Raw genomic sequence first — 15,640 nt, 5'->3', positions numbered from 1 at the left:
TGGATTTGGAGACCAGGGATCAGAACTATGCTTAAGGTGACAGGATTGGGGGTGGTGAAGCTGGCAGGGGTCAGAGGCACAGGATGGAGAAGGAGCTGGTGCTCCAGTTGGTGGTTAAAGGGTCTGAGCCAGTCATGCCCCAAGTAGGAGGGCGGTCAGAGCTGAGTGTCTGCCTTCCACACCTTGGGGCCTTTGATGATGCTTTCTGTCCTTCTTTCCTTTTAGCTCTCCCCTCGATGTAGGCCATCACCAGATTTTCCCTCTGTGAGACGTCAAGAGGAAGGATAAATGACACAGGGGGTTAACCCTCACGCTGAAATTTGGGTTAGCCCCACCGCCAGTGACAGCGGTCTTGGGGTGGAAGGAGGGAAATGATGTGAAAACAGTCCTACTGCACAAGTCTGAAGGGTCTGATTTCCTATCTGCCGACATTGCTCTCTCCCCACGTCCCAGATCCCAGCCCCAGCCCTGACTCCTACCACCGCTCCCTCTCCAGTTGTGATAGCTCCCCAAAAGGATGTGGCGGTTTAGGATACAAGGCCCTGCCTTTGACCCTGACAGTCCATTGTGCTCATGGCCTCGAGAACTCTGGTCTATGCACAGTAAACCACGGCTCCGGGAGTTTCCCATTTAGGACTATGGAGGAGGAAGCATTAAAACTTCACCAAACAATTTAGCCAAATGATTACTTTGTTCTTTCTTTGTGTAACATTGCTTTCTGCCTTCCTCAGAATTAGATAATTTCATTTTCCTAGTTTAGACAGATCTCAGAAGAAGTTGTGTGACTTTGCTCCTGAGGGTGAGTGAGGGGACCTTGTCTCCTCAGGGACTTGAGCAGTAAGCCCAACCCGCCCTCTGCCTTGCGTGACAGGAGGCTCTGTGCATGCCTGATGGAATCCAGGACAGTGCCCCACGCCCTCCACTTGTAAAATATGTATTTCAAACTTGATGTATCTTTCAGCTTAAGCCTTCATCAAAGCTGTAGCCAGCATCAAGAACTCCCCCAGAGGGCCTCACTCGAACGCTTCTGTCTCCCACAGAGAAAGGAACCTGCTCTCACCCCAAAGTACATGCTCAGCTGGCAGAGTGAATTCTTATCACATTAAAAGAAAAAAAAAAACCCACTAACCATCACTTTCCAGAAACTCTTGCAAAAAGGTCAACTTTAAGGCAATGTTTATCACATGCATTTCAAGGAATCCAGGGTTTAGCTAACTTGTTCCCAAACTTTAGTTTCCTAAGGTGTTGTTTCTTTCTTTCTTTCTTTCTTGCTTTCTTGCTTTCTTTCTTTCTTTCTTTCAGTTTGCAATGCACTTCAAATTCCAAATATTTATGGTTCCCTGAGAGCAGGCTGTCGTACTTTGCAGCCTGGTGGCCCTGAGGCAGCATTCTTGCCTGGCAGGATTCTAGAGGCAGAGAAAAAGAATGATAAATAGAATCCACTGTGGGTGAGTTGGGTCGAACGGGAGTGATGTTCCTTTTGCGCCGTGGGAGACAGACCTGTGAGCCAGGCTGTTCCTCGGAGCCGCACAACCAGAGATGCCCGTGGCCTTCAGGAAGGTGCTGCTATCCAGCTCTTGGCTCTACCCGGCCACTGCGCCCCTCAGTTCTTTCTCCCCCCTGACCAACTCAGTGAAGAGAATACTAGCATTTCACAGGTTAGATTTCCTCATGCCCACTAACAATAGCTAAACACAGTGAGACTAAGTGCATACTGCATGTGCGGAAATGAAATCAAACTACCCTAAGAGTGAGAAACGTGTAAGAAACAAAACACAAAGCCACTGAATGATCCAGGAGACTTACTTTCTATCCCTGGGCCCAGTAACTTCCGAACATATTTCCCTCAAGAGACCTCTTGTAAGGCACAAATTATAGTTGTTTCATCAATGTATCCATCAGTCATTACACACTGAGCACGCCTACAGTATGTAAGGCATTGTGAAATCGTTACCTAAATTAAAAGTACTGAATACATTTCTCGCACTGCACGTGATCAGCTCATTAGCTCAAAATAAAAATTCTAATTTAAAAAAATTACTGAATTCCAAGATTTCAAGGACACTTGCGCCCTCATAAGTAAAGAATGAACTCTCATGGCAAAAATTCTCCAGGAAGATAATGGCTCACTAATATCTCCTATTTGGTATAATGCTATGTCTTGGGTGGCTCAATGAACCAAAGAGATAAGATCATTTCAGCTGTGTATCATTTACTGGGCAGGTCTTTTGAGAGAGTAAATCTCTGACGTGGAATCATTGGGAGGACTCCCCTCATAGCATCCTAGTACTACACTATACTTCTATAGTATCTCTGTGTGTATATATGTATATATATATGCATATGCACCTACCCACCCCCATATAAATATGTATATACACATATACATACATCCTTTGTCCAGCTCTTAACTAAAATTAATCCATCTAATTTACCTCTAGAGTTCCTCTAGCTTGAATATTCCAGGATTCCGCATTGCATTAGTTATGTACCTCAACCCTGAGGAAACAGAACATAGGACAGGCCTATGCTTTTAGAAATGAGAAGGTCTGGAGCACTGGGTGTTGCCTACAGGAGCGAGTTCCAGTGGGGGACCTGGGGCAGAGAAAGGGCTATCAGACAGGCAGAGGAATCAGACAGGAGCTGCAAAGGCAGCAAAGTCAAACGTGGCCATGTTTTACCCAGAGCCAGGCCTATACCTGCAAAATTGGATTTAATGCAGTGTCTAAAAATACGTTCAATGAAAACAGTCTGCTGATTCTCTTCTCAGAAGAGACTACTGCAAGACACAATGGGGTCAGTATTTGAGCCTTCATTTTAATGCTTAGAAGAATCTGCATTTACGCAGTCAATTTTCTCCTACCCGGGAGTTAAACTTCTGACTTCTTTGTTGAATCCTCGCAGAAAGGGGCCAGAGGTTAATGGACTTGGGAATCCAAGGCCCAGTGATACAAGAACTGTGCATTCCATCATCACTTGAACCTCTACACATTATCAGACTGAATAAATACAGTAACACCTCACTCATCTACAACCCAACTATACAGCAAATGCATAAGGGGGAACCAGGAAAGCAGACAAGGGCTTGTGATGGAGTAGAGATTATAGGCATTGGAAAACAATGCTTGGGGTAGAGACAGAGGGACAATCAGTCAGACAAACAGACAGAGAACTGTGCAGCCATTCCTACTAAACCACAAAGCAGGCAGCCCACATTTTGTAGAGTATTTTGGAGGGAAGCAAAGTTTTCTAAAGAAATCCATTAATGAAACTTGTATGCTTCAAGACTGCTTTGAACAAGTGCACTGAGCCATGGTTAGTGATACAAGCATTAAAAAAAAGGGGAGGGGCAACTCAACACAGAAGAGAAGAGCCAGACACAAGGACAATGCAAAGAGGGCAGGTGCCCTAGATGGCTGGGACAGGGTCTCTGTCCTTAGCTGTGAGGACAAAATGTTAGCAGCTGACCCTAATTACAAGGAATAGGCAAGCAATATCAATACCTACAACTGTTTATATTCCTGTCTAAATGGGCTATAATATTGCCTCATTGATTTCAAGCTTTCTCAACAAGTTCCAAGTTAGTAAACCTTTAGATTCCTGGCTTATTTTTGGGAGTGCTGCAAACAACACTTGCATTCAATATAATCTATTCTGTTCAAGGGAAGCCCCTCAGCCTGTTATTGAGACTGCTTAAGGCTAAATTCTACAGTTACAGCAAACTTGGGAGTTCTGGCTTTCTAACTCACAGAAATTAGAAATGACAGAGGCTTTATTTACCCACACACAAACGCTAACATCAGCAAGAAGTGACAGGTAATAACAAATAAAGGGAAAGGAAAGAGATAAACTCTCTAGTGCCAACCCAACTACCAGAGAGCATAGCAGACTTCAAACCTCATCACAGACCCTGTGACACACATTTGATGGCCTAAATCTACCAAAAAAAAAAAAAAAAAAAAAAGGCACAATTGCAATCAGTACATCTGATTTTAAATGTGGAAAAGTAAGCAAGGGAGTTTGAAAATATTTTGTCCAAAGGGGATGAAGAAAAATAGAAACTTGCCTATCTACATAAAGTTGTCAAGAGATGTGGACAGTTGAGGTCTATCCTGGGTTGAATAGTGTCTCCCCAAAATTCTTGTCCACCCAGAATCTGTAAATATGACTTTATTTTGAAAGAGTGTATTTGCAGATGTAATCAAGCTAACATGAGGTCCCATCGGATTTGGGTGGGCCCTAATCCAACGACTGCTATCCTCAGAAAAAGAAAGAACTTGGAATAGACACACGAGGGAAGAGGGCCATGTGACAACAAAGGCTGAGATTGCAATAATGCCACGAGCCAAGGAGCACCAAGAAGTGCCAACAGACACCAGGAGCTGGAAGGGGCAAGAAAGGATCCTCCCCTAGAGCTTTCAGAAAGAGAATGGCTCTGCCAGCACCTGAATTGCTGAGTTCTAGTCTCCAGAGCTGTGAGACTTCTGTTGTTTAAAGCCGCCCAGTTTGTGGTACTTAGTTTTGGCAGCCCTGGGTAACTCATTCAAGGTCCTGTTCTGCCTGGTTCATTCAGTCAATTTAGACAGTTGCTGTTGAAATCAATACATGCGGTTTGTTGAGAGATTACCATTTTGCAGACACCATGCTAAGCATTTTGCATGGGTCAACTCATCTAATCTTTACAATGACCCTCGGAGGTGGTTTGAATGTTGTGAAGAAAGCTAGTGAATGTTGCAATAAGAAGTTGGACGGGGTACCCGGGTGGCTCAGTTGGTAAAGCGTCCGACTTTGGCTCAGGTCATGATCTCACAGTCCCTGAGTTCAAGCCCTGCGTCGGGCTCTGTGCTGACAGCTCAGAGCCTGGAGCCTGCTTTGGATTCTGTGTCTCCCCCTCTCTCTGCTCCTCCCCTGCTTGCACTCTATACCTCTCTCTCTCTACAGTAAATAAACATTTTTTAAAAATTAAAAAAAAAGTTGGACTCAGGCGTATTGGTTCCAGAATCATGCTCTACTGCACATATGATGCACTTTGGAGCTTAAATCAACCAAATCTGTTGTTTTCACAGAGTAAACTATCCAGATAATTCACTCAGCTTCATTTTGGATGATTAGGATATTTTTACTGGACATGAAATTCTAAGTTGGCAATCTTTTTCTCCCTTAAACACTATAAAGATGTTTTTCCATTGTCTTCTCCCTCCACTGTTTCTGATCATTGTTCTTCTAGATGTGAAGTGCCTTTTTTCTTTGGCTGCTTATCTTTTGGTTTTTAGCAGTTTGTTGATGATTTACCCAATGATAGTTTTCTTTGAATTTATCCTGCTTGGGATATGCTGAGCTTCTCGGGTCTATAGGTTGAAATACTTTTTAATCAAATTTGGAAGTTTGGGGCCATTATTGTTTTTCACATGACTGTTCTGCCATATTTTCTCTCTCTCCTCTTCTTCTAGGACCCCATGTTAGATATTGTCCCACGATCATTGAGGCTCTGTTTATGTTTTTTAAGTCTTTTTATTCTATTTGCTTCAGCTTGAATGATTTCTATCCATCTGTCTTTAAATTCACTGATTCTTTCTTCTGCTGTTAAGTGTATCAAATCAATGTTTTATATAAGAAATGTATTATTTAATTCCAGGAGATCTATTTGGCTCTTTTTCAAAATCTCCTTGCAGGCACTAGAATATAACCACCAGAAGGGTAGGGCATTTTAGTGCACTTAGTGCCCTGCTTTATCCCTGTTCCCTAGAACTGGAATGATATTTGTTCGTAGACAAATACATGCCTTCATCTCCCTGGCTGGAGCTAATGAGATAACGAATAAACAGCTCACTTAGTAAAGACTATTTTGGGAACAAATGAGAGCTGACAGGTTCTTCTTTTCCTTCTAATGTTTGATGATCTTAAAGTCTGCTGATTCTTCTTCTCATGAAAAGCTATATGTAGGACAGTTGTGGGGTGCCCTGGGTGACTCAGTTATGTGTCCAACTCTTGATTTTGCCTCAGGTCATCATCTCATGATTTGAAAGTTCACGCCGCATGTTGGGCTCTGTGCTCACAGTGCAGAGCCTGCTTGAGATTCTCCATCTCCCTCTTTCTCTGCCCCATGTGCATGCCCTCTCTCTCTCTCTCTCTCTCAAAAATAAATAAATAAACTCAAAAAAAAAAAAAAAAAAAAGGACAGTTACTGATTGCCTTAGTTTGGATTCCAAAGAAGCAGACCCTGAGAATCCTGAGAAAAGTATTCAAGTGTGAGTTATTTATTTTGGAAAGGATCCCAGGAACATCTGTGGGTAACTTGGAAACTGAGAAACGAAAAGAATGGCAGCCAATAAAAGGTGTATTACGAAGCACATCTCTTTGTGGACAACTGGAGGTTAAGGCCAGTGGAGAGTTCTGGGACTCAGTGGAGGGTTAGCCCACCTTAGAGGCAAGGGAACTTTGATCTTAGTACACCATTTCCATCAGTCACTGACTGAGGATTGGTGGGGTTGGGGTGAGGGGTTGATTATGTACTTTTAGTCTGCTATACTAACATTTCTGAGGAGACAGGCTCTGTAGCCAAAGAAAGACCTCAGGCATCAGAAATCCCACAGGGTGATTACCATCATAAACTGTAAGGAGGCATGGGTGGGACACCTTCATCAAGAACTACACTGATAAAATTGTTTACTTTCAGAATATATATATCTAATAAGACAAATATTTAATACAGTGCTAGGCTCACAGAAATATTACCCTGGAGTAGTAGATAAATCCGATTCTAGAGTCAACCCAACTTGGGCTCAATTATAATCTCTTCTATTTACCTGTTTTGTGACCCTGAAAAAAATCACTTAACTTCCCTCATTTATAAAAGGGTCTAAAGCATAAGATTGATATGGAGAATAAATAAGATTGTATCTGACACACAGTCAGCACTAGAAAAGAAGAAATTTACATCTTTTTCCTCCTCCTGGATTTAAGCCAAAACAGTAAATTGTGGAATTTCAGGCATCAGTGAACCAGGAAGAATCTGAATGGAGAGGACGAGGAAAAGAGAAAACAACGTTCTGGTATTCCTGAGTTACAATATGGAGGAGACACCTCTTCCCTTCTTCCCAGTTTGGAGCTCGGGAGCCCACAAGAGTGCAATACAACTGATAGAAATGGAGAAGCTGGAGAGAGAAGTTGTTTCAGTGTGAGGACGCCTAATGAAGCAATTCACTCAAGTGTTTGAACATTTAGTCCAGGAGAGGTCAGAGATTTGAATGTTATCCTGGATTTTGACAACCTACTAACTCAACCCTAGCATTTTTAGCAAATGTATGTACACTTCAATGTGGATCACTTGATTTTTTTTTTTTTTTACTTAAAACAATTTTTTTAATGTTTATTTATTCTTGAGATAGAGACAGAGCGTGAACGAGGGAGGGGCAGAGAGAGAGGGAGACACAGAATCCGAAACAGGCTCCAGGCTCTGAGCTGTCAGCACAGAGCCCAATGCGGGGCTCGAACCTACAAACTGTTAGATCATGACCTGAACCAAAATTGGACCCCCAACCGACAGAGCCACCCAGGCGTCCCCAGATCACTTTATTTTAAAAATTACTTCTTGGGGCACCTGGGTGGCTCAGTCAGTTGAGCAGCTGACTTCGGCTCAGGTCATGATCTCGTGGTCTGCGAGTTCGAGCCCCGCATAGGGCTCTGGGCTGACAGCTCAGAGCCTGGAGCCTGCTTCGGATTCTGTGTCTCCCTCTCTCTCTGCCCCTCTCCCTCACTCATGCTCTGTCTATCTCTGTCAAAAATAAACATTTTAAAAAAATTACTTCTTTATTTTGAGAGAGACAGAACTTGAGTGGGGGAGGGGTAGAGAAAGAGGGAGAGACAGAATCCCAAGCACTTGTGCAAGGTCAGCACGCAGAGCGCGATGCAGGGCTTGAACTCACGAAACCGTGAGATCATGACCTGAATCGAAATCAAGAGTTGGTCACCTAGGCAACTGAGCCACCCCGGCATCCCTTGATCACTCAACTTGAGTTAGAAAACACTGTCTGGAGTTTTCACTCCACGGGACACGGGACATAGAAACACAGCTTGGTGAGAGGCAAAAGGATTGCTGCAAAGGGAAACAGGGTCAGTCGTCCTGTGTTGGCTGAAATACACAAATTTCACAGGCCCATCTGCCTACAGTGTCTGATAAGACTTTTCATTCTCATGTGTTGACAAAAACCATTGGCATCACTAATGCACATTACCCTATGTTCCAGTCAGTACCAAATTTCTATGGAGCTGGAAATGAAAATGAAGGGCACAGCTGGAATCATTTGGGTTCTGGTTTCTCCTCTTAAATGCTTCAAGACGTTGTTGTGTTGGGACTGGGAAGCTTCCAGGAATCACATGGTTGTGGCTTGTGATTTCAGTTGTCATTCAGACGGGCCAATTTTTGAATGAATGACTAGAATGATAGCAGGCAGATGATAAAAGGGCAGGGGTCGGGGGGAGGGAGGCGTTCTCAAGTATAGGTATAAAAGTCAGAAAGAAGGAGGAGGAGGAGGAAGAGGAGAAGGGGAGAAAGAAAGGTCAAGAAAATAAAAAAGAACAGGAAAAAGAAATCTGAAGTACTGGGAGATAAACATTTCCAAAGAGTAAGTCTATAGTTTACCTATATATATGCAATAAATATTCACCAGTCCCTTCTAACGTGTCGAGGATGGTTCTAGGAGCTGGAGACATAGCAGTGAATCAAACATGCCTTTCTGGCACTTACATGCTAGTGGTCCTGCTGGAAGGCCCATTTAGGAAGGTGGGGCAAGGCTGAAGCTACTACGTCCTGTTTAGTTAAAACTTTGAATGTCTTCAGGTCCCTGGGCATCATCCCTTAGGTCAGAAATCTGAATCCAGATCTGCCTCTGACAATCTAAAAGTCAAGATACAGCAGAGTGCCTGCTATGAGAATTCTCCCCGGCCACATAGGATTGGAAGTTGGGAAAGAGAACCGACTCAGTGAGTAGGTTGCCAAGCAACCGATCAGAGTCACCAAGTCCTCAGACGTCTTCTGGGTAAGAGAAAAGCATCATGGTTTTAATTACAGTGGTGGCTCATCTCCTTCTTCCTTGAGTAGCCATGGGACAGGAGCAGATGTTTATCATACACAGGGCAGAATCTCTCCACATGGAATCCACACGGGGCTTCCAGTTGGCATACTGGTATCGCATTCCGAGGCATTCCTTTGAAAGGCAGAATTTGCCCCAGAAATTTTGTAACAATTATCTAGAAACCTGACACAGTGTCAGTAGCTGACAACGAGCAGACATCTGATATACTACCTTCTTGACCCAAAACATTTCTGAGGGAATAGGGCTGCGAACAGGCAGCTAGATACACACGAATATGCATCGATAGTTCCAAGACAACTAACAATCACATGCAGAAACCTGCATCCCTACACGGCAATAAGACCAAGAGGATCCAGGGGAGGGGTAGTGACTAAGCATGAGATTGTCATTTGGGGAAAATGGGTTCTCACCCGGCTCTGCCAACTAGCCACGTGATCTTGGGCGAGTCACTTCAATTCTAGCCAGAATCTGATCCCCTCTCGCCAGTTCCATTGCTACTACTCTCTCCAGCCACTGGGACCATTGCAACGTCTGCTTCTTAGTCTTATCTTCACATCCCAATGGTCTACAATCAACACAGCAGCCAGAACAATCCTGCAGAAGCTCTCAGATCTTGTCACTCTTTTGCTCCATCTCCCCAGTGGTTCCTGTCTCGTTCAGAGGAAAAGCCAAGTCCATGCAACGACCTGGAAGGTTCTACGAGATCAGACATCTCCTACTCCTAATCTCATCTCCTACTACTCAACCCCTTGTTTGCCCTGCTCCCCACGCTATTTTGACTTTGTTTTTGAACCTTTAGTGTGCTCCTGCTGCAGAATATTGGAATTAGCTCTTCCTTCCCCTTCCCTCCCCTCCCCTCCCCTCCCCTCCTCTCCTCTGTTCTCTTCTCTTCTCTGTGCCTGGAACACTGTCTCTCCAACTAGCTCACTTCCAACCTCCTCTTCTACCTCAAGTCTGCTTAAATGTTCCTTTCTCAGCGAGGCCCTCTATAACTTCCTATTTAAAACTGAAGCCCCACCCTAGCTGCTCAATCACTTACTCTGCTTTTTTCTTTTTCTAGAGCATTTATCATCTTCTAAAACACTTTATAATTTAGTTATTGATGGCGTTTATAGTTTATTATCTGCACTCCTATTAAGACCCATGAGGGCAGGAATCTTGGTATATTTCATTCACTGATGTACCTGAACTGGCCTAAAGGAGCCCCTGACACATAGTTAGTGTTCAGTAAATATCTGTTGAATGGATGAATGAGCAACTCAGAGTGCAATAAAAATATTCACAATCTCTAGTCACAGGCAGTTAGGACTCTAGGCTGAGATGATCAGAAATATCCAGCAGGTTTCTTCTTTGTTGTCTTCCAAGGGGTGGTAAGGAATACCTGAGTAGATACAGTACCATGTCAACTTCCAGGGAAGTTGCCCTTTAGGCAAAGAGCACTTGTTTCTTCTGATTCTCCTACCAGCTTGCTCCACCAAGTTCCTGCCTGTCCCCATGGGATTTGCACCGGACTGAGAGACAAATGAATGACAAGACTGCTGTTAATCGCAGAGAACCGAAACAGAAAGGGAGATCCTCCCTCTTACACACAGTTCAGAGACATTCATCTCTGCCATGCCCCTTGGATTGAACGGAATCCAGCAACTGGTTGTGCAAAAGACAGAATCCGCTAGTAATTGGCCAAACAGCTTTTCTTAGCATTGGCTGAATCAAGAATGTGCCCTTAGGGGCGCCTGGGTGGCGCAGTCGGTTAAGCGTCCGACTTCAGCCAGGTCACGATCTCGCGGTCCATGAGTTCGAGCCCCGCGTCGGGCTCTGGGCTGATGGCTCAGAGCCTGGAGCCTGTTTCCGATTCTGTGTCTCCCTCTCTCTCTGCCCCTCCCCCGTTCATGATCTGTCTCTGTCCCAAAAATAAAAATAAACATTGAAAAAAAAAAAAAAATTAAAAAAAAAAAAAAAAGAATGTGCCCTTAAACATTAAATTCTCTTAAGGTCCAGGATCTCTGCCAAATCTTGTTACAATAGAAAAAGGCAAGTCAAATCCTGACCAATTCATGGCATTAGGTTAAATTCCTTCTAGGTAGCACACTCTACAGTGTTTTGTTTTGGTTTGGTTTGGTTTTTGAGGTGGGGGAGAGGCAGAGGGAGAGGGAGAGAGAGAATCCCAAGCAGGCTCCATGCCCCATCAGAGCCTGATGCAGAGCTCTATCTCATGACAGTGAGGTCATGACCTGAGCTGAAATCAAGAGTGAGACACTTAACCGACTGAGCCACCCAGGTGCTCCTACAGTGTTGTGACCAGTGTTAACCCACCATATTCACGCAGGGTAGAGCATAATGAGGGGGAATAAAACAATCTCTTTCAATGAGGCACTTTTTCCCCCCAGAGACAACAGGTAGCAAAATGAAAAAATGGGGGAGCCTGGGTGGCTCCATCGGTTAAGCATCTGACTTCGGCTCGGGTCATGATCTCATGGTTCATGGGTTTGAGACCCGTGTTGGACTCTGTACCGACAGCTCATAGCCCGGAGCCTGCTTCTCTCTGTGCCTCCCTCTCTCTCTGCCCCTCCCCTGCTCGTGCTCTGTCTCTCATTCACTCTCTCTCTGTCAAAAATGAATAAATGTTAAAAAATTTAAAAAAAAAAAGAAATCACTAAGAATCTAGCTGCCTTTTTATATTAAAAATATTTTAATAAAAAAATCAAAATACACACTGAAGTGCCTAGGCGCCCAAGGTCCAACTTCAGTGATTAGTTCAAAGCCAATCTCATTTCACTTACCACTAACCAAGAACCTCAGATTATTTTGAAGCAAATGATTTTATTTTATCTACATATCATTTTATTTCATCCACAGTGTCATTGTCATGTCTAAAATAGCTGACATCTCCTTTTACATTATCTAATTAGCCTTCAGTGTTCATATTTTGCTAATTGCTTCAAAAATGCATTTTTATAGGTTCATACACTGCAGTTGAGGTTTCTCAAGTATCTTTCAGTGTATAAGTTCCTTCTTTCCCTACCACTTGCTCTGTTCTTTAAATTCTATTTGTTGGAGGAGCTGTTGTCCCCCCAAACTACCTATAGGGTGGATTTTGCTGCTTAGTTATAGTGTCACTTAATACTTCACCATATTTTCTGAAAATTGGTAGTTACATCTAGAAGCACTATCAGAATCAGAATCAAGTTTTGAGCAAAATTACTTCAGTGAACTGTGTATTTCCATCAGGAGGCATATAGTGTCAAGTTGTTTCTCTTTTTTGAGATGTCACAAGCTATTGATAATCATTACCAAGAGTCATTACTAGCTGGAATGCTCCCATAGGAAAAATTATTCTATCAACTATGTGGTTACCCTAAAGCACAATTCATTTAGGCATGGCAAAACAAACACTTAAATTTTTTTTGGTCAGTTTTCAAAATAAGATGGTTCTCAGGGCACCTGGTGGCTCAGTCAGTTAAGCGTCTGCTCTTGGGTTTCAGCTCAGGTCATGATCTCACATTTTGTGGGATTGAGCCTCACATTAGTGTTAACGTGGAGCCTGCTTGGGATTTTCTCTTTCTCTCTCTCTCTCTCTGCCCCTCCCCACCCTCTGTCTCAACAAATAAACTTTAAAAAACGAAAAACAAAATAAGGTGGTTCTTTAACATCTTCCAACATGGCCTATAAGTTTGTTTGTTTCTTTTATTTGAGTGCCATTGTGAATTTATAGATCAATTGGGAGCCTCTTCTGGTTGGCCCCAAGGTCATTTTGGCATGACTCTAGCAATATTTGGTTATTCCCTGATTTCTGGCATGACAAAATGTTCTGAACTCATCTTTACATATCTTGATTTCAGAAAAGGAATCAGCAATTTCTACAAAGATTAGCTCCCTTAATTGCATTCTTAGCAGGAAATATACATTTAAAAAATTCTGTCTGATCAGTAAATAAATCGTTGTTCAACTTCAAAAAGTAATAGGTGTGGACCTATCACTTTGTGGGATGAAGTTCCTGAAGGCAGCGAGCTAGACTTCCAGGGTGTGCTGGTGGAGAGAACTTTCTCCCTCCTGACCAAATCAATAAGGCAGCTGGCCTCAGTTTTGGATTCTCTCTCTTCTCTGTATCCAGTTCAGTAACTTGAGTAACAAGCAATTGGTTGTTAACTTTGGTACTTCATCTGCATATTTGTTCTTAGTAATGTACAAAGACAGTGCAGCTGACACACTTCTGGGCATCTAAGTCACCTCCTGGCCATTTATGGCCGCATCCAACTCCCTCTGGAGCCCCATACTAGGCACTGGAGAAGAAAGAGGTGAAAAACAAAGAGCTTCTGTCCAGTCGGGAGGCAGAATGCATCCTTTAAAAAGTCACAAGATGCACAATATGTATAGGAAATGCTAGAGGGCTCTGGAGGGTGATGGAAGGACCGTGAAGGCTGTGGAGGAGGGCGAGGTGCAGCTGAGCCTTGAAGGGTCCCTGTGGCAGAGACGATGCTCTATCACACCATTTCTACTTCCTGGGCACCCAGGGAGATGGCGTTTCCTTACTTCCTCTGGCCACTGGAATGTGTGAGTGAACATTCCAGGCTTAGCTTTGAAGAAGGAAATAATGACCCCTCAAAAATGTATCTTTTTGTCTTTACCTTGCTAGTCTCCCTCCCTTCATGCTCTTCCCCACGGGGCCCCTCTAGCCAGGCCTGTGCCTCAGGGCAGGATGCTTCTCAGGGGGGTGTCTGTAGTCACAGCTCACAAGCAGACATGTCTGTGCCTCCAAGTTGAGTAGAATGTTCCTCGTTTTGGACATCTAACAATTCTTTCACCCAAAGGGAATTGCAGCGTTACATTTAGACGTGTAGAACCTTTCACCTTCTCCCAAAATCAAATGGCCAAAGATCCACCTACTACTCCTGGGAGACTTTCTCAAATAGGAAGAGAGAGCTGTGAGTGGGGATATAAACTGCTTAATCACATCCTCATCCTAGAATATTACTCAGCCTTCACACACCTTACCTCCAGGGTGACTGTCATGGGTCACATAGGAGCAAGGTCACGCCAGGATCTGGCCACTGACTCTCTTCCCTCTGGTGGCTGTGATACTTTCCTTTTAAAAACAACATTTATCATTTATTCTCGTTAGAAAAAAACACATCTGCTGAAAACACAACAGAATGATAAAACAAAGACAATTAAAATCACCTATAATCCAGTAACTCCAAACTATAGTTTGATGTGTATACTTCCGGTCGTTTGGAACCCCCTGGGTATGTGTTGGTTTTGTCCTCTCAGGATCCTATCGCACGTGGTTTTGTAGCTTGCTTTCTTCCTCAAGGATATCGAGTGACGGTTTTCCCGTGCTCTCGAGTATTTCTCTACAACCAGATCGATACATCCGGAAGACAGGTGGTTTCACCAGGGAGGAGGGCCCTTGTCACAAAGAAGGATTCGTCTGTCCAGGCTCGGGCCGCGCTGGGGTGGGCGCCCAGATCTGCCAAACCCAACAGACAGGACAGGAAGGAGAAAGGAGGCCCCGGGGGGGGGGGGGGGGGGTGAGTAACACCGCCAGGCACCAGCCTCGCGGACGCTCTCCCTTCTGGAAGCGCAAATCCCAGAAGCACCTCCCTGCGTCTGCCAGGAGGCCTTGCAACCGGCTTGCGGCTCTCCCGCCCTTGCCTCCCTTTCAGATACTGGACGCTGTGCTCTCACTTTTCTTCAGTTGGGCTTCTGAGACAGGTGGGGTGAGGGGGCGTGCGGTGAGGGGCGGGATTAGCACCCGGAGCGGATTGTAGGGGTGGGGGGGGTGGTATAAATCAGACGTGTCCTCTCTCCGGACCGTGCTGCTCCCGGAGAGGAAAGGTCGACTTAACACGGCTTCACCTCCTAGGTGGCCTTTGCAAAGTCCCTAGAAGGCATTTTGCGTTATGCTTCAGACACGCAGCGGGGGCCTCTCCGGGAACTGCGGCCGTGCAGCTTGTTGGCAGTGGCTGCGCCGTCTCTCAGACAGAGGCAGGCGTGCACCGGCGGCGGGAACGTGAGTGTCGCGGCAGCCTGGGGCTGCGATGGCCACACCTGGTCCGCGCGTGCGCGGCGGGCATGGGCGCGTGCGCGGCGGGCATGGGCGCGTGCGCGGCGGGGGCGGGGTGGGGGCGTCGCTGAACCCCGAGACCAGAGCGACTGCATGCGCGGCGCTGGGACGCCCTCCACCTGCAGCGAGTCGGCTGCTCACGTCCGCTAAGCGCATGGAAACCTCTATTGGCCGCAGCCGGTCTGTTAGAACAGAAAGGTTCATTGTCCTGAAGTCACCCAGCCTGTCTGACCACTTTGGAAATTTCTTTATGCTCCGCAGAACTTGGAGGCAGTTGTCCCACCGGCCACTGGATTATTGACGCATGAGCTTTACCCAGCAAACCTCTCTCGGAAGGGGCGACCCTGGTTTAATTTTCCACGAGGCAGGGAAAGCAACGCTTGAGAAGAAAAGTTCTGCTCTCCCAGCGCACTCGAACTTTAAGAACAGTAAACACTCCACTACTTGACGGGGTGGGGGGAGGGGTGGTGGTTATTGACCT

At 45.0% G+C, this 15,640-nt stretch overlaps 1 long non-coding RNA gene across 1 annotated transcript in view; it reads right to left on the bottom strand.

The window, feature by feature from the left end:
- LOC147581469 (uncharacterized) overlaps nucleotides 1-15,129 on the bottom strand; it is a 30,363-nt gene extending 15,234 nt beyond the window's left edge. The window contains exons 1-2 of the long non-coding RNA XR_015249675.1: nucleotides 14,274-15,129; nucleotides 14,088-14,178 (exon numbers count right to left, since the gene is read on the bottom strand). This is a non-coding gene — a long non-coding RNA (uncharacterized LOC147581469). The remainder of the gene's footprint in view (nucleotides 1-14,087; nucleotides 14,179-14,273) is intronic.
- Between the last annotated feature and the right edge of the window lie 511 nt (nucleotides 15,130-15,640).

Source organism: Puma concolor, chromosome B1 (genome assembly GCF_028749965.1).
Source record: "Puma concolor isolate L17-30 chromosome B1, mPumCon1.1.hap2, whole genome shotgun sequence".
In the NCBI taxonomy this organism is placed as follows: domain Eukaryota; kingdom Metazoa; phylum Chordata; class Mammalia; order Carnivora; family Felidae; genus Puma; species Puma concolor.
The sequence above is the reverse complement of the archived record's forward strand: the minus strand, read 5'-3'. Positions and strand labels throughout refer to the sequence as shown.